Source organism: Tauraco erythrolophus, chromosome 20, assembly GCF_009769465.1.
Source record: "Tauraco erythrolophus isolate bTauEry1 chromosome 20, bTauEry1.pri, whole genome shotgun sequence".
Taxonomy (NCBI): domain Eukaryota; kingdom Metazoa; phylum Chordata; class Aves; order Musophagiformes; family Musophagidae; genus Tauraco; species Tauraco erythrolophus.
Window position 1 is genome coordinate 10,500,398 of NC_141484.1, and position 19,469 is coordinate 10,519,866.

Consider the following 19,469-nt stretch of genomic DNA (forward strand, 5'->3'; position numbering starts at 1 on the left):
CTAGGACTATCCCGGGGGGGTAGAGGGATGCGAAGGTGCCCGAGATGTTGTCTCGGGGGATGGAGGGATGCGGGGGTCCCTGCGATGCTGTCCCGAGAGGTGCGGGGGTGCCCCTAGGACTGTCCCGGGGGGTAGAGGGATGCGAAGGTGCCCGGGATGTTGTCTCGGGGGATGGAGGGATGCGGGGGTCCCTGCGATGCTGTCCCGAGGGGTGCGGGGATGCCCCGGGGGCTGTCCCGCAGGGCAGAGAGGCGATCGCAGTTCTCCACAGCTTTTCTCTCGATCCCGATTTACTTTCGAGCCGCCCGCTGAAGCCACGGCAGCAAACCCAGCCCGCTGCCCGCGGACAGGCTCATCTCTCAGCCCAACTCCACAGGACTTTTCCGTAAAACATGTGCAGTGTGATGAAAACCGTGGTGTCCGTCTGACCGCGCTCTGTCCACCTTTCTGTCCATCCACTCAGATTTCTGAACTATCTCCCCCCACTCTGAACTATCCCCCCCCACCCCCGCCATCCCTCTGGTACCTGAGCACAAATTCCTGATTTACCCGACAACGACACCCACACCTACGTACTCAAACACCTTTGCACGGAAAAATAGTCCCCCCTGAAATCGGTGAAACCACTGGCACGCATGTAAAATGTATTTGCAGGACTACAGCCAACAGTTACGCTCAGCACGTTACTAACACGGCACCGAAGGACCTGAAATCCGACTTTTCCCCGCTCCCTTGAACAAACCACCCCTAGGCTGGCTGCAGAGTCTGGCCTGCAGTTAGTAAGAAATATCTACAGACACAACACAATATTGCTCTCAGAATTTGCTCTTCTCCTTTGAGAGTACATGAAATGTGGAAATAGCTATCAGCTTCATGGCTCGGCTGCCTGATTCTAAGGGCTTCATTATTTCATTGCCTGTGGGAATGTCCTTTTAATTTGAAATGTTTGTCATAGATTATAGAATTTTTAAACAAACTTGCACATGAAACACTTGACTTAGATCTTGTTTTTCCCCCTCTGTTTGGTGCGGACCTAGCTGAGGAATTAAACTTCAACTACTTGGAAATAAAGCTGGTGTATCCACAAATTGTTCAATGAGAAGGGGGAAAAATTTGCAATGAATAATAATCAGCCATCTGCAGAGCTGGCTGGTTAATAAAAATGTGTTTCCAAATAGTAAACAGGCCAAAATTAATAACAAATGTTATTTGCAACGAATCATTCTATTAGATCTTCTCCCAACTTTATGACTTTTTCCTCCCTAACAAAGAAACTTATCTTGAATATAGGGATTTCCAAATCCATACCCACCCCAGCTGCAACGCAGCCAGATCACTTTATCTTAACTGAGTGAGCGTAATTCCGACTCGGTATGTTTGGAGACTTCAGGATACTGTAGCGTTTCAGGTATTTCAATGCTCCAACATGTAAGTAGATGCCTGGTGCGATTTACAAAAGGCTATAAGCAGGTTAGGCCCCTAACACCTCTAGGCAACTACTTACATCATTAGGAACCTAAATGCCTTTATAAATCTGTGCTGTGATCCGAGGCTCATTGAAGTCAATGAAAAGCCTTTGCTGACATCAATGGGCTTTGGAGTGGGCCCTGTAGCAGGAGCGCGATCAATGCAAAGTGGTTTGACTTCTTTGTGCTGCTTATGATGATACTTTTTTCCTAGACACTTAGAACAATGCTGCATTTTCTGTTCGAATAAATGGTCATTTCAAGCAGAGAAAACAAGAAAAGAGAAGTGAAACGGGTGCGAAAGAGTGCGGAGGGACCGTGCGTGCGCATCTGCTGTGATCGTATCGCAGGACTCATGTTTGCTGCTTTTTTTTTTCCTGGAAATATTGGTGAGAACCTCAGCTTTCCTTTAAAAAGTCACTAGTTGCCTAGGGAAAATATGACCAGAGTCTATTTAAGAAGTTTCAGTGTCTAGAAAGCAATAAGCCAAATATATCTTTATTTAAAACAGTCTTACGATATTTCAGGCAATCTTGTGATTTTTTTTGCAGAACCTGACTCATCGTTTCTGCCTGCTGGGGCTGAAGGCTCCGGTGGCTCCGGCAGCCAGACATGGCTCTGTGAGAAGGAAGGTGTCTTACCTGGTGGAAAGGGGTGATACAGAGAAATAAAATAGTGAATCATTTCACCCCTCCGTACCCCATGTTGCTGTGGACTCCGCTAGTACAGCCACAAATCGGAGATTCCGTAGAGGTTTACTAGCGGACTGGTTTTGTCCTTATTTTTAGATGAGTTTCTCTCTGTACAAAGATAGTTTGGCAAACGCTGTATTATAAAGCCAGAAAAACCGAGTGGCTGACGTCACGACACCCAGTTCTCAGAATTTACACTTCTTATCTGTTTTAGCAAAAATAACCCTTCTCAGGGAGAACCTGAGGGTTTTTAATGACTTAGAGGCTTGGAGCAAAAGGTGCTTTTCATTTTACTCAGCCTCTTACACAACCGACTCAAGGTTTTCAGTGCAGCCTCTTCCTTTTCCCGTAGATTTCTGCTACATTGATCGATCTCCCTCTTCCAAAGCCCATGGCGGGCACCAGTGTGCCTTTCCCGCAGCCCGGCAGCAGTGGGTGCGTCAGGGTGCTGGGATGCCCCGGGGTCCAGGGGAGCTCCGCGTGCCATGGCAGGCGTGTGGGCACGCGATTGCCCTTCCCGGCGGGCTGGCAGGGTGGGGGTGAGCGCGGGCATCCCGGCTCACAGGGCTGTGCATAGTGCCCGTGACTCACAACTCCCTGGCACTGGCCCCGCTGCTGGCGCAGGCTCAGGCCAGGGATGGTCCTGGCAGGCTCTCCTCCGTGGTCCTGTTTGCACTCGTTCCTTACCTTGCTCGGTTGTTCCTTTCTCCTTTTATCTATTTACTATTTTACGACTTGCCCCTTTCCTGCCTCCCCCTCTCCGAGGAATGCTCCGCTGCACAAGTCCCTTCTGGTGCAATCGGGGCTCTTGTCCCAGCATGGCTGGTGCCGAAATCTCCCTCCACCACCGGCAGCAGCCCATTATCGAGGTTTCCTTTTCTGAATGGGCTGATTCGGGATGCTCTTCCTCTGTGGACCCTTCATGGGACACCGAGGAGACAGACCCGCTTACCAAGACAGCCCTTTGCCAAGCGAGTCTGCAAAGGCTTAAACTCAGCAACCAAAATCTTCTGTCATTTTGGCAAACAAGAGCTAAAGGCTTCGCTTCCATCATCCAATAATTCCAGGTGCTCCCGTACAATCGGGAAGGTGGAAAGCTTCCAGCTCGGATGCCTCCTGCATGCACGGTCCGCGCCAGCCCCTCTGGGCCAGCTGTATTTTTCCCCCTTTCCCAGTGACCCGTAGCATAGATGGGATCAGGGGTTAAACTGGGAGTATTGGTGGAAAAGAGAGTGGGAAGCCCGAGGGTAGCGCGGCTTAGCAAGTGATTATAAGGTCTGAAGGCAAAGGGAAACGCTGCCTGTCAGGAAGCTGCTGCCGAAGAAAACATCCCATTGTACCGGGGAGACGGAGTATGGGACAGAGGAGAGAGAAACAGATTGATAACGGAGGGGCGATGTGACCCCGCGTGGGCTCCTACAACAAAAGCCCCTTCATCGAAAATGAATGGGGACAATGGCTCGTGGGGACGGGCCAGCGGCAGCCGAGGATTTGAGAGCCCGGAGGAGAGGGAGGAGTCAATGGCGGGTCCTGTTGTACCCAAATCCTCTATTGATCTCGATAATCTCCTGGGCTTTTCCCCTCCTTGAAATCACACAGAAAGTTCAAGGGCTTTTTGCCTTTGGATCGTAGGGACACGCATTGTCCTCAAGAGCCAGCGGGACCAGTGGCCGGCGCGGTGTGGCGAGGAGGAGGAGGCTGGTGGGAAGTGCCACAGAACTGGGGCCGGGGTGCCGGGGGCAAGCCGCTGCTGTCACCTGGGCAGCCCTGGGATGTCCCCAGCCTCAGGCCGGCGGTGGTGGCAGGAGGACCACGGCTGCTGGCCTCATCCTGGTGGTCTCTAGCTCCCAGGTGGGTTCTGGCTCCACTGAGGTTATTGCGTGGATGTACAGAGCCTGGCACAGCGAGGGTCCAGCTGAATTCTTCCCTATTACTAACAAAGCAGCTGCAGTCTCTCTCTTATGGGATCTGCAGAGCCGTCGTTTGGTGCAGCATATGCCAGGGCTGTACAGGGCAGTTGCAGAGCCGTGCAAGCACCAGGAATGAGACCTGCATCCCCACGGAACATCACCGCGGAGACCGAGCAGGTAGAGACAGGTGCTGGAGACGTGCTGGAGAGCTGAGCAGCATCTCCAGCACTGGAGGTTTTGTTGAGAAGGGATCCTGAAATATTGAGCCATAGACACCAAGAATGTAGGGATGAGATTTTTCTTTGGGTGTTTTTTTTTTGTTTTGGAAGGACAAGACTACCCACAGACAACACTACATAGACCAGAAAAAAAAAAAAAAAGAGAAAAAAAAGTTTTGAAGGAGCATTTTCAGCCTGACAAAATGCCTTGGCCTGTTGCAGAATATGCAATGCCTGTGCCCAGACAGCAAGCAGACCTGGGAGAGGGAAGCAGACGAAATCTTAGTCCTGCTTTGGCTGAGACACGAGGCAACATATCTCTATACCCAACGCCATGGCCATGGCACAGTGTCCACCTTGTATCTGATACCTCCTGCCTAGCGGGGATGGAGAACTGGCCAACTTGATTAGAGAGCTGGCACAAGGCAAGAGGACATCTGGGAGGCCTCGGATCAGGAGCATGAATTAATAAGAACCAGTAAGAGGAGACGGAATGGGATTCAGTCCCGACGAGAGCTGGGGGCTGCACATCTGCTGCAGGCAGGGCCCTGATTTCTAGTCCTGCTCTTCCCAGTGTGGCCATCACGCTCAGGGTGATGCCTCTGCCATAAGGAGGGGAGAGCATGGCCTGGAGTGGGCTGATGTTTAAATGACCTTTTTGTCCTTCCTTGAGATAAATGGGCTGATGATTTATCTGGAGAGGCTCTGCAGCTCCTTAATGGCTCAGCCTCCCATGAAAGCATCTGCATCAGTGTTTCCCAAAGACCAGAGTGGGCTGTGGACCCTCCAGGGGCAGTAGGACTGATCACGCCTCTCCCGTTTCCTGAAGCCACAGCTCCCAGTTGAATTTTCAGTGACCTACTGCTGCTCCAGGCTGCTGTGATGATGGAACAGGCTGGGAGACAGCAGAGTCAGGCTGGGTGAATTCGGCAGCCTTGGCACATCACTGAGGTGCTCAGCTGGGTGCCTGCTCACCCCACCTCCTTCTGTAGCCCACAAAGGGAGCAGGAGCCTCACTGGTGCCCCAAGCCCATCTCTGGTGCTCATCCATGGGCAGGTCCAGCAGAGGAACAGCCTCATGGACCTCAGCTAGTGGCACTGACGTCAACCAGCACCCTCAGGGGACTGGCACTGCATCTGTGGACTCCTCAGCCATCTAAAATGCACAAGGCACATGGGGTATGTTGCCACTCCACGGGCAAGCAACCACCCACCCATCCTGTCCGCATAAGGGAGGTTGTTACAGACATGCGCTTGTTTGCACCGTGATAGTGGCTGCAGCCCCCCCGGTGCACCCCAAGAGCAGACAAGGACCCCTGTACCCCAGGTGGGCTGGTGCCATGGGGCCATGGTGGGAGTCGCTCGGCTGCACAGGGCTGTGTGCCTGAAGAGCAAGTGCACGGAGAGGTCTGGGTGCTACATAGAGGGGTCTGGGTGCTACGTGGAGGGGTCTGTGTGCTGAGCCCAGCTCTTGTCTTGGCTTTTGTCAGATGGGGAAAGGCGTTATGTCATTCTGGGTTGGCTCAAACGACACCCACCCCTGCCTGGGTAGCAAGGAGCTGCAGGAAGCAATGGATCTCCACCTGGAGAGCCAGGACTGGAGGCGAAGAGGGGGATGAGCTGTGCTCAGCACGAATCCACACACAGGGCAGTTGCACACCCCAAGTGAGCTGTTACACCCACGTGCCCTTATGCACCAGCAGCTCTCATCCATGGAAAAAATCACCCTCAGAGTAACCCAGCATTGGGCACGTCCTGAGAATAGTGGCATGATGTCCATGCCTACTGCTCGCGATGCAGCATGCCAGCACCCCACTCAGCAGGTTTGTGCCCTGGGCTGGCAAAGGCAAACCAAGACGGTGAACACCTCCCCTGCGTCCCCTGCAATCCTGAGCCGCTGCAGGCAAATATTTACAAGAGCTTTCCAAGGGAAACCCATAAACTGCTCCCTGGTAGAGCTTTCTGAGGATGGCTCCAGACAGCTATATTAGCTGGAACATGAAGTAGTTACACTCCTGCTGCTCTTCCAGTGCTTTTGAAAGAGATACTTGTCTCTTTTATTACCTTTGTTTGTGTCTCGTTTTATTTGTGCACTGCATGCTTCACCGTGCTGGGTTTGATACAATTGTGACTGGTGATGGGTTGGAACGACAAGAAACACCTTCCAGGCCTTTTGTGCTTTTTAATATTATTCTGCACTTTTCAAAAAAAAAAACCACCAAGCCAGACAACGAAAACAATACAGGGAAAATTAAACCCTAAATCTGCATTTATGGTTCTATATTAAACTCACAGGGCAGGCTGGTTTCAAACTGTTGATAATTTTTTTTTTCTCTTAAAGATGGGGAAAGTGGTGTGTTTTGTGGAGAAGGGTTGCCTTTGATGAAGAGATACTTGGCAAAGTTTTCCCAGTCCAGGATGGACATGCCAACAAGAGAAAATGACCCCAAGGACCAGACTGGAGCCAAGGTGTACCCTATGTGGAGATGGGAGCTGCCCGTGCTCACGTCCTGGTTCACTCCATTCCTCATGAGAGAGCGTACAAAGCCTTGGCTCTCTGCAAAGGCTTAACTGGGCAGCTCTGAAGATCAGGGCAGTCTTTTAATTGACTTTATGGGATATCAAGCAATGCTTGGAGAACATCAAGGGTTGAATCAGGCTCTCAAAGGGCTGGGACAGGGCAGCTGTGCTGGACAGAAGAGCCAGAGACCCACTGACGAAGACCTGGGTGCAAAGTCCCTGAGCTTCTCCCTTCACAGCAGCTTTAAGGGATAACTTGTCCTTCGTACAGCACCAGTACACGCGTGGGTTGAAAGCGGAGGCAGCGATTTGAGGCTCCTGGCTTGCTCCTTCCATGCAATTCCTTTGAAATATCCCACCCTCTCAGGAGGGCTCAAACCACAGCTGGGAACAACTAGTCCAGAGGCAGGACCTGAGCCCAGAGCCCCACGGTGCTCCCGGGGCATTTGTAACACCCAGAAAACACCGAGCCCGACGGTGTGATCAGCAGGCAGAAACGGGCAACGACGCACCCCCAGCAAACCGGCTGGCAAATCCCCGGGGCTGCCAAGGGAAGGGCACAGGCTTTGCCCCCCTCCCCGGGAGACCCTGCACCGGCGCTCCCGCTCCGTCCCGGCTGAGCGGAGCTGGTGACAGCTCTGCTTTTTGGCTTCGCTGGGCTGAAGAGAGCACTTTAAAAGGAAGCAAAGCAGTAACACTGCGTTAGTTCCTGCTGGAAGGGGGAACGAGAGACACACATTCCTGCCTTGTATGGGAAATTTGGCCTGCTTGCATCACCCCAGGAGTTTGGGCTGAATACTATATTCTTAGCGTCCCGTCCTCAGACAGCCCGCGCTCCTGCTAGGCGATGCTAAAAACCGCTGCCAGCTCCGAGGTGGTGGTGAGGTCACGCCTGGATAACTCGCTGGGGCTTCGAGATAGGGCCGGCCGACAGCCGAGCAGCGGCGACCGCGGCACTAAACCTGCCGGAAAAAATCCCAGGGAGGGGGAAAAGCGGCTCCGGTGTGTCCGCACCCACCTGCTGGGGTGCTTATGGGGGTTGACACCTGCATAGCAGCTCGCAGATAAGCCCACCTCCGGCACGTCCCAGGCACCGGAGGGTTTTGGAGGCAATCCCAGGACTGAGCTTTGGACAACTCGGGAGCACAGTGTCCCGGTGTCGGTTTAGGCCTCACTGGCATGTGCGGCACGGCGCCGAGTGTGTAATTCCTGAGCTGCGCAGGCAGTCGTCAGCTCAGCTGTTTCAAAACACGCTCTCTAGTGCCTCACGAAACATAAGCAGACATCTTTCCCTCGACGCAGCTGTGCGTGAGGTTCGGCTAAGAGAAGCAATGGGGTTGGGTGGAGGTCAGGTCCTCCAGACCCCCTTCTGCTGGACATGCCCAGGGAGACGTGGTCACCTCCTCTATGCAGGGAAGGGGGCTGAGACACGGTCAGGTTAGCCCGAACACGTCCATAGCCACTTCTTGGCCCCCACATCTGCCATGCATGAACCAGATGTGCCATTTCCCAGCCCCTCCAAGTCTTCAGGATCCCCCTTCCCACTCTCTGCACTCCATTCCTGGCCTCCCTGTTCATCCATGAGCCCTTCCCTCCCTCCTGGCAGCTCTCAGACCCATCAGCAGCAATATGCTGGGAGGGCTCAGCCACTACTGAAGGGGGGAAAAGCTCAACCTTGAGGTTACCCTTCACTTTGTGAGCTCGTCTCCCAGCTCAGAGGTATCCAGATAGATAAAGAATGGAAGAGTGAAGCTCACGATCCAGCATGTGTACGTGCAAAGGGATGTTCTTGTCTATGCATAAGCATTTGTGTCGCATGCACGCGCAGGAGAGCTGACGGAGGTATGGGCGTGCATATGGTCAGGGGAGGCATCTGCATGTTTGCACCGTGCAAGCTCCATGCATCTGCATGTCATTTTTCACTGAGGGTTGTGTGTCTTCATAGGTTTCTCTGTGTGGATGTTCACAGAAAAAGGGCCTCAATACACACTTTTGAAGACACATCTACTTCTGGATGGGCATGCATGCCAACAGCAGTAACTCTGTAGTTAGAGAGCTACGATGAAAAGCATCGCAGAAGACAGAGCATCATCCTGCATCTGTGTCACTACCAGATTTCTTCTCCCACCAACCCCAGTTCCCCATCCCATGTGCTGAACAAGGTCGTGGGGAGGGAGGTGACAGACGCCCCGTGCACCTTCCAGCCCGGGGTCAGTCGGAGCATGGGTCATGTTTTCGGGTTGCCCATTTCTTTGCGCCAGTGGATTTTTTTTTCTTTCTGTCCATTAATATCAACAAAACCTGCCAGGGCACTTCACCACCGGAGCTCCCCGAGCAAACGCGACATACTTGGAGCATGCAGTCAGCTTTTCCAGCCAGTCCGCACGGCCGGCGTAAACTGTCTAAGTACCGTCAGAAACCACTTTATAAACTGAGGACGGGGAGGAGATGATTGATGGCTCCACGCTGGACGTGACACAGCTTCTACATTTCCCTGTATTTATAATATTTGTGTATCGCCCCTACCTCAAAGCTTGACAGGGCTGGTCCTGTTCACTCAGAGATATGAATTTGGCACAGCCTGACATAAACTCCATCACTTCGGGCCACCAAGGGAGAACCATTGTTATAAACTTTCTCCCCCCGCACCCTGCTTGGCCCCTTTTTTCCCCCTTCCAGTCGCATTATTTCTTTACAAGCCAACAAGAACAGAACCAAATGTTTCACATCTGTTCTCGCCCGTCCGGCCATTTGCATGAGAATCGCGGTCGGTGTTTCAATGAGCACAGCTCGCTGGTCAGCAACTGGGACGGAGCCGGCCACCACCGGCCCCTCGTGCTTCTGCCAGATGTCCGGGCTCCACACAAAAGAGACGGACCCGCGGCGTTAACAAATCACCTTCTTTCGGGATCTAATCGCTCTAGAGACACGTCTGGTGATTTTTCTTTCTGGATGGTGTCATGGAGCTGATCTTCACCCTTGGGTCAGCCCTTTTGAACCTCCCGTTTAAGGGGTTTGGTGACAGTGGTCTTGTTTTCTGACATGGCCTTCACCGAGGGAAGGTGGAGCATTAGCGAGGCTTAAGGCGGGGGCGTTTTTTGTTTGATCGATCAGTAATGGTCATTTTAATGGTAGATCATCTCCAGTGATATGGCACCACTGGGGAAGTTCCTTGAAATATATGGTCCCATTTCACAGGGAGTTCCCGTTTTAAAAAAAAAAAAGACAAATCCTCCACTAACTGCTCTTTTTCTGCTTGCAAAAAGCATCTTCCTCCCCACCTGCTCTTCCCTGGCATCCCCTGCCCTGCCCCTTCTCCAGCCCTGTTTGGGTCCTGCCCCTGCCCTGACCACTAACGCTGTCGGCGAGACTTGGGGCTGTGATTCCTGGAAGCTGCTTGTTCTCCTTCCAGCTGGGCTGGGCATTACGAGCTGCTGGTGGACTGACGCAGCTGTGGATCAAAGACTTGGTGTGGACATAAGCTGGCAAAAAAGTCTTGGAAGTTGTAACAGGGATGCGTGGCAGTTGAAGCCCCTCCACACTGTCCATCTCCCTCCTCATTTAGCCAATGCTCTTATTAACTCCCTGAGCCATGGGGTTTTCCCAGAAAAACTGTGTGTAAAGAGAAGTTTTTATGGCATCACGGTCTGCAGGGCTGCGGCTCCAAGTGACTCTGTACAGCCCTGGCAAGGGCAGCTCAGCCTTGGCACTGGGGATGTTGGATGGCTTGGTGCTTTCGCTCTGCTGGGACACTTGAACATCTTAAAGGCTTCAAGGTGGAAATCATGCTCCAAAATGAAGATTATCCCAGGTGGCAGTTATTGGGTACAGCCCGCTGGGTCTATGCACAAGGCTGTCCTGCCTCGAGGTGGTACGGTGATACCCACGTGATGGCATCCGAGCCCAGCCCGTGGGGTTTGTGGTCATTCCCATCAGCTGGGGATCACCCCGTGGGGCTGTCTGGGAAAGGCAGGGTGGCCCCACGGGAGCAGTCACCTGCTGGGGTCATGATCCCCAGCTGCAACATGCTCCTTTGGGCTGTCCCTACCACAAAGGCAATACGGATTGTGTATCAATCCAGCTCCCTTCAGTCAACAGCAACAAACCACCCACAGCCGTGGCAAGGTCCTCGCAGGAAACGGCTGACCAGTGTTATTGAGAGGGCTGGGCTGGGGTGCAGTCACATCAAGGGGGCAGTGAAGCCCCACAAACTACACTCTTCTCCGTGGGCTGGAGGTCACTGGCAGGCGTGGGTGGGCAGCACAGGGGGCACGGGGCTTTCTGTCCCAGCTCGAATGCAAAGGGGAATGAGAACAGAGTACGGCGAGACAGCGGAGGCGTTTTGGCGGGGGATTGCTGGTGTGTGGCACCTGTGGCCAGTGGTAGGACCTGCCCGGCATGTCCCTCAGCTGTGCCCTTCACTCCTCAGCTGGGCCACCTGTGTGATACGTGCTGACCTTTAGGGTCCCAGTATTTTTTCAGGCTGCTGCCTGATGGGCCAAGGGTCTGGAATGTGCCAGGGGAATCCCTTTGAAGCTGACATTTCTCAGTGAGCCGTGTTTTCTGCCTTTTATTGGAGATGTGCTCAGAAAGGCTCATCTGTGCTGCCAGTGCCCTGGATCGTCCTCAGCTCGTGCAAAATATTGCCAGCTCCAAAGGTTCATGTGTACGCTCAGCTGGGCATAACGGACAGCACCAAGCTCAGGGCATGGGACAGTCGGTGTCTGGTCTCTGTTGCATCTTTGTGCTTGCAGTGATGCCGCGGGACTGATCCTTCTTGGTGCAGCCACCCTGGGGTGATGCTTGAAAGGATGCAGGCAGGTGTATGGCAGCACGTCCCTGAGATATCTAGAAGACCACTATGAAGAAGACAGGAACGCGGGCATTTCTACTAGTATCTTAGAGCTCAGGTCAAGCGCTTTTGCTGTTTGGGCTCTGTGGTCCCATCCAGCAATTCAGAGGCTGTTTTGTCACATTGCAGCTTGGGTGTCTGGAGAGAGGGGGCTGTGGGTGATGAGTCTGCAGCTGTCATGGGTCTTTACCTCCCTCTGCACAACTGCTGGAAACACCTTGTGCTTTGCAGCTCCCTTGCCAAGAAAACAGCTCCATCCCCCCACCTGCCCCAGTCCTTTCTTTCTCAGATCGTCTGCATTTCCAAAGTCCTCCTTGTCTTAAAAGAGAAATAGCAGAAGAAGCTACAAGAGTCATCTACTCCACTCCAAGCTACAAGCTCCAATCTACTCCACGGTGGTGCCTTAGATGGTCTCCTGGTACCTAAACTCACTGTTCATGAGCATCCAGTGAGAGTAGATGCAGCAGACTGGGAAGTTGTTGAATGTCATGGTAAGGTTTGTATTTCTGTTTTAAAAAAATAAATAAGGCAGGTTCATTGTAACTGCTGCTGGCTGGAAGCAGGAAAGAGGATGTGCAGTATATACTTGTGAGCACAAGAGGGAGAGCAAGGAAGGACGAGAGGGGAAGGACAGGAACGAAGGAAACGAACTTGATACCTGTTTGTAAACTAGGTCGAGATTAATAATGATTTGGATAGTCTTGGATCTGGGCCCAATCTTACAGGTTTGCAAAGACATATAAAGAAAACACAATTCCTGCTTGGAAGAAAGAGCAGTCGATGGCTCCGCTCCGGTGGTGATTTACACAGTTTTCACATTACACATGTCAGGAGCCCAGTTTCCACCCGCATAAACCTAACCACATGAGTGAGGATTTGCTGGCTCTGGGCTCGGCAGGTTAAGTCAAGGCTCTGGTTTAATCCTACTTACGACAGTCAAAGCAAGTCTCATCCAAGGAAAAAAAAGAAACTCTGTCTTGTGAGCTGACTGTTTTTATTTCACTGCTTTATATTTTATCAGCTTTACTCTGCCATTCCCTGGGAGTGTTCAAGGCCAGGTTGGATGCGGCTTTGAGCAACCTGGTCTAGTGGAAAGTGTCCCTGCCCATGGCAGGGGGCTTGGAACTAGATGACATGAAGGCCCCTTCCAACCCAAACCATTCTGTGATTCTATGATTGCTGTATTCAAGCGGACATGAAAACGATCGCTCCAATGGTTTAACTGATTTAACAGAAGCAACATAAAAGAGAAGAAAAATTGAATGCTGAGGTTGGTATTTTACAAGACCAACTCAGTGTTTGCTCCCTGGGCACAAGATGCTTTAGAGTCACTGAGCAGAAAGTCTTGTAAAAGTCTTCTAGGAAAGGGGGAGTGATGGTGCAAACACGACCGTTGTCTGCTGGTGACACGGTGCTGGCGTCGGGCAGAGCCGGGCAGGACTGTCCCGGCAGAAACGCGGTGCCGAGGCAGCATCCGGCTGACAGCGAGTGCTGGGGAGCCTGACGAGAGGTTTTGAGAGCTATTTAGCAACACTGAATTGGGACTTGGAGCAGAATTAATTGAGCTCAAATTGCATCCTCCCAGCAATCCGCTAATCTGCTCCAGCAGGAGGATAATGACATCTCAAGAAACCAGCTTCAAAAATTGAAACTTGCCAACTTCTAATAAACGAGCCGCTTAAAAAGAGGATTAATACTTGCATATAAAATATTGCCATGCCAAGACTTATGCTCATACAGGAGTCTTTTGCCTCCAAATGGCAGGGGGATCTCAGGAGGACTTGTGGACTACATGCACCCGCGCACACGGGCACACACGCACACACACGATTACGCGCCCAAAAGCACACAGACCCAAGCTGCTGTCATGTCCCCAAATTACTTTTCTTAAACCGTGTTTATTAGTCCCGGGCTGTTCTTAGCATGCAGGAACTTTAATAAAAGCTCCTTTCAAGCAAAGACCTCAAAATGCTCTGCAAACAGCAACAAATCAAGTGTCACATCGTCCCTGGTGACACGGGGACAGCGCCGTAGCCTCTGGGAAATGGATGGTGTGCGGCAAATACACGGCAGAACGGGGAAGAGAAGCCAAAAGTCTTTTTGAGTCTTGCACCCTCTCCCGCCTAATTTTATTTCTCCCATTTTCTTAGATCTCTGTCACTGGGAGACCATTGAGAAAATGGGTTTTTTGCTCTGATTGCAGCAGCAGCCCGTTGGGAAAACGCCCCGTTTGCAGCATCCATGTGCGGCACGGTGGGGTTTCAGGATTGCTGTTCAATCCTGCAGCAAACTGGTTGGATTTCTGGAAAATATTCCTCGTTTGGGTGCAGCTGGCTGAAAACACCAAGTGCCTTAATGCCAAGTGACTCCCTTGCAGCTCCGAGCAGCGCTCATCTCCGCAGGCTTCACCGCCCTCCCTAACATCTCCCTCTTTGCTCAGGTGCCTGGGTTAATCGAACAAGACGGAGAAGCTCTCCGCAAAGTCTTATCCATCACCCTCAATTTACATTTTATTAGCACAGGTACCCACAGCAAAGCAAACAAACTGCAGCGGGTTGTTCTCTCTGTTGCTGTAAATAACATTGTCGTTGCCACCGACCCAATTAGAAGCGTTTGTCGGTGCTCAGTAATCGGCTCAGCGCCGGCGCTGAGGTCTCTATCTTTCACCGGGTGGCTCACGGGCCGCTATGAAATATTTATGAACGACCTTGGATGACATCTGTTTGCTATTTTGCTGGTGATGTTCCCAGCGAGCGGCCGGCCTGGGGGGCACATGCTGGTCTTGGCAGTGTGGGCATCAGGTGAGCCCTCGCCGGCAGATCAATGGGAAAATGAGCAAAACCAGGGCTCAGCCGCTCCATCCCAGAGCAGGGCACGGCTGCTGTGTTGGAGCATGGTCCTGGGCTGGTCCAGCCACATGTGGCTGGAGAAGCATCACCAGGGATGATGTGTCTGAGTGTCAGCAGGCAGCATGGGAGATGCTGGGACTCCAGACCCGCCCCAGGGCTGGTTTCCTTCACAGCAACGTGCTTTTGGCCAGCTCTGCTTCTGGTTCTGCGTGAGATGTGTCTTTTCACCAGACGGTTGTGGGAGGAGGAGAAACTTTATCTAAGCAGCAAATACTTGAAGGATGAGCTACTTCAGATTTGGCCAAGGTGCTGAAATATTGTGGCCAAGCACCAAAATGTTTGGGCTGGGCAGAGTTATGCTGCTGGCACAAATTTGTGCGTTATTTTCCCAAGTATGATGGCCAGGGCAAGAGGGCAGAATGGCCCGACCACAAGCCCATGGGAATCGGACCCACTGCTGGGGCTGGAACAGCACAGGCTGAGCAAGGAGCAACCCTGGAGATGTTGCACCTCCGCTGAGCTCAGCCAAATCACCTTGCTGACCACGGAGTCAAAGTCTCCACAGCAATTCACAAAATGCCCTGAATCATCCAATGCCCCCAAACCATCATTGCAATGGTCTGAGCACTATCACTCAGGGAGGATTCAGCTCACCCCGATTTAAGCACTTCACTAAGACCCATAAATAAGTATTTATTATTCTGGGCTTCCTCTGCAGTCTGCAATGAGCAATCTGCACCTAAATCTATGCCTGGGATGGGACTTACACTCTAGAAATGCCTGTTTCTCTTTGGGGTGCTGTGCTCGCCACGACTACCCCAGGGTACAACAAACCCCATACAATGCTCAGTAGGACCTACAGCTTCCATAGGGTTTGTCAATGTTGTTACGTATCCAGTGTCTGTTCAAAGGCTTCCTACCTACTCTTTGGTGGCCTGTCCACCACACCTGTTGAGATGGCTGGCAGCTGCCCAGTGAGCCAGAGCTGTGCTGTCAAGATCCCGCCATGGTCGTACCTCCCCAACACCCTTCCTCCCCTTCCCACAAAGCCCACAAGTGACCATGTGCTTTAGCTAAGCCACCAGAGCAAGATCTGACCCTCGTCCGTGTTGTGGGGAAGGGAGGAGGGTGATGGGGGAGGATCAGTGCTCTGGTCAGAGGGGCGAAGGGGATGCACACTGTGCCCTGAGTGCCACGCTCACAGGACTAAAGGGCTGCCCAGCAGAGAGGCTGGCTGGACACATGGTTGAGTGAAAGCCTGGCAAATCCCCCAAATGATACCCTTCCCACTGCAAGAAGAAAACAGAGGCTATAATTTGCACAGGAATAGCAGGGTGGTTGTATTCATATCGTATCATATCGTATCGTATCATATCAATCACGAGTCTGAGCGCAGTTCGTTCCTCAGAGCTCTTGGTACCACCAGCACTTTCTCCTGAGACCCCATCCACACCTCCTGAGCCTCCAGCCCACCCCAAAGTGTCCCTGAGGTCACACTGGAGCTGTCAGCAGCAATACTCATTAGGAGAAGAGTTAACGACAGAGTTCTGTGTGCCCAATCTGACATGCTGGTGACAATTTAAGGGAGGTGTTAGCTTGTCATTGGATAAGCCTGTCACCACCATGCCTTGGAGAGACGCTTTCCTGCAGGACAAGCCCTGGCAAACTCCATGACCCTGCAAATGTATGAGGTAGGGGTGGTGCCAGGGTACTGATGTGGGCACCGAGGTGCTGCAGGGACCTGCCAAGGGCCATAGGGTGAGTTGGTGTCAGAGCCAGGACTGGGCTCAGCCCTGAGGACCTTGGGAGGGGACAGCCCTGCACACGGCGGGGTGTGTGGAGTGATGCAGGGCAATCTCCTCTGGCAATGTAAAGGCCAGGGTCTTCTTTCTGCTTATCCCAACCATCACTTGCATTTCAAGTGTGGAAGGAGCAACAGACAATGCTGGAACTAGGATTAAGTGAAATGACCTACAAAGAAGCACCCATCTGGCTATTCCTTGGGCTGATGAAGAAAACTTCTTGGTTAAAGACCTCCCTGAAGCACCTCTCCATGGTCACTATTCTACCCAGGACCACGCTGTTAAAGGTGTTCTTCCCCTTGCTCCTGAGCTCTGTTTATCCACGTATAAGTTTTAGGCTTTGAGTGGCCCAGGGCGTTGTGTGGGTCCTGGCTGTCTGCGTGGGGAGGCTTTACCTGGAAAGCCTTTGGTGATGCCTCTGGGGGCTTTTGTGATTTGAGCACCCACTGCTGCGAGCTCTTCGAGCATCAGTCAAAAACTCAGGAAATGTAAAAAAAAAAAAAAGAGCAAAGGAGAGAGCTTTCCCAGCAAAGCTGCTCTGGGTGTTTTCCAGGCTCGGCAGGAAGGATCCACCACCTCCTCTTACCCTCTAGCCATTCCAGGGAGCTGTTTTAATTAAAACCTGCACAAACACCTTCTCACATCTGCTCTCCAGCCAGGCACTTCCTCGTGGTGGCTTTGCTCGTGGCGCAGGGTGCCGCTGTTAACACTTAGTTCTACCTGAAGTACAAGAGGACAAAAGACAAGTGGAAATAATTTTCCACTGAAGGACATCAGTAAAAGGTATGAAAACTGCCTGTCTCTGGACCATCTGGCTGCTGATAATACAATATTAATAACCACAGTCAATTAAGCGGGGCCTCCCTGGGGGGGCAGGGTTTCGGTTGGGCAATGTCACAAGGATTGATGTAATCCAAGTCCTGATGCCATTGATAGCAGCTGGAGCCAGGGCACACGGGGAGGTGGCCGGGCACACGGGGTGGTGTCCAGGCACACTCCCAGCTCTCCCAGGAGAGCCGCTGCCATCAGAAGATGCTGCGTAAGGACCCCTGGAAGAAGGAATGCTCAAGATGATCTGCAGGTGCTTTGGAAGCCCAACCTGGGGCACCAAAAGCCTCATGTCTTAAGAAAGCCTGGAGTGGGGAAAACTACTGAGAGGTGATGGTGGGCACTGCGTGAGGTGCTGGAGGGGAACTTGGATAAATACGCAGGCAGGTAGGAAGGGTTTTCCACTCGCTGGGATTACACAGGCTGAAGGGGACACTTGTGGAGATCCCTGGTTATGAGCGTGGACATACCCAGTGGTGGAGTCACAGCTGCTTCAGAGAAGGCACAATTTTCCCTCCTGCCATCACTTTTAAAAATCCCTTTCTTTCCTCTAAGCCAAAGCTTTTTCCTGTTTCCTTTAAGCTTTTTAAGGGGTTGAGGCTTGTGACTCAACAGGGACTAGCAGGCAGGGGAGACACAGCCCAAGGAAGAGCTCCCTTCATGGTAAGGACATTGGTCACCTTCTGTCACCGCACAGCAGTGTCCCACACCCTGAGGCAGCAAAGCTTTGGCACACAGCCTGTCCCTTCACCAGGTTCCTGCTTTCCATCCAGACCAGGACTCCAGGAACCTGCTGCAAGATGGATATTTTTGCACTTCTAGAAGAGTTTCGCCAAGAAAACCTGTGGGAAATACCAAGGTGAGAGGCAGATCGTGCTAAGGATGGATGAGCACTAAGATACTTTGCTCACTAGGTCACCCATGACACCTACAAATATCCAGGTCATACGTGTGTGATCACGATAATGCCCAGGCTCCCCAGTAAAGCAACTTTAGTCCAACAGCAGCTCCCCGGAGAAGTGGTTCTTTCGCTTGTGAGGAGCCACAGCTTGAGGTGTCCCTCCAGGTAGCACCTCTGCCAGGGAGGATGGTGTTTTCTGGCAGAACATCCCTCCAGGACTTTGCGCACAGACTCCAGGAGCAAGTTTGTAGTACCAGAAAAATCTCCTTACCATCTCCCAGGAAAACTCCTCATAATCAGAGATACCTGATACAAATTTGACATGAAAAGCAGAGTAATTTAGCATTTCAAGAGAGAGATAGCCAGATGCAGCTAAAATGTCTTTTCTCCCCACCCCCCCTCTGAATTTTTTGGGTTTTTTTCTTTTTTTTTTACATTTCATGACAAATTTGAGTTGGGAACCATTTGGCTGGAAAATTCACACTGTGAGAAAATTTGGGCCTTTCAAATAATACCTTTCCCAGCAACGAAAGCTCATTGTGATTGACAGACGGTGTCACATCTTGGTTTTGCTCGAACTTTTGACATCTAAATCTTTTACCACGTTTGACCCAGTTCCAAAAGTACTGCAGAAAATGTGAAGTCTGAGGGGCACAGGGACATGAGACCCTCAAAACGGGAAGGAGTGAGAAAAACTCTCTGGGTAATAGAGCAGCAAACGTGCTGGCATTTTAACGCAATTCAATGTAGAACTTTTCCCATCGCTTCTACCCATGGAGTTTCTTTGGCATGGAGAAGTGGTGCTGCAGAGATGCAGGGGCTGACACAATAAGATTTATGGGATGGGTGACAACACTTCCCAATGCACTTCCCATAGAGCAGCCTCATCCCTGCCCTGTGGAAGGACTGCCCTGGGGAAGCCGAGGGGGACCCTGTTTTGGGAAGAGCCAAGGGAGGCCAGACAGCTCATGTCCACCCTCAAATCAGCAGCTGACCTCGTGCAGGTCAGCCTTCTCCCTCTTATCTAATTAGGCTGTAATTACACATTTCTGGAGAGAGGTGCCTTCGTGTGTGTACAGCGTCCACAAGCTCTGGGCACAGCTGGAGCCACGTAATAAAAACCACATCAATAGTCAACAGGAGGAAACAAAAGAGCAAAACCAGTTCAGGTGAGTCTGAACAGACACCAGTTTCTCAGCAGAACCTTCCAAGGGAGCTGAAACACTGACTCAAGCCAAAGAGCTGTTAAAAAGAGAAAAAAAAAAAATTGCTTACATTGAAAATGTATCGTGTGGTTCATTTAACAACGGTTAAAGCAATTTAGAGCCATCAGCAGGATCAGAGCGAGGGATTTGCTCTGTTTGATCAGGCAAACAAGCCGTGACGTTGGATGTCTCTGCTGCAGAAGTTCAAACGTTGGGGCTTCTTCTG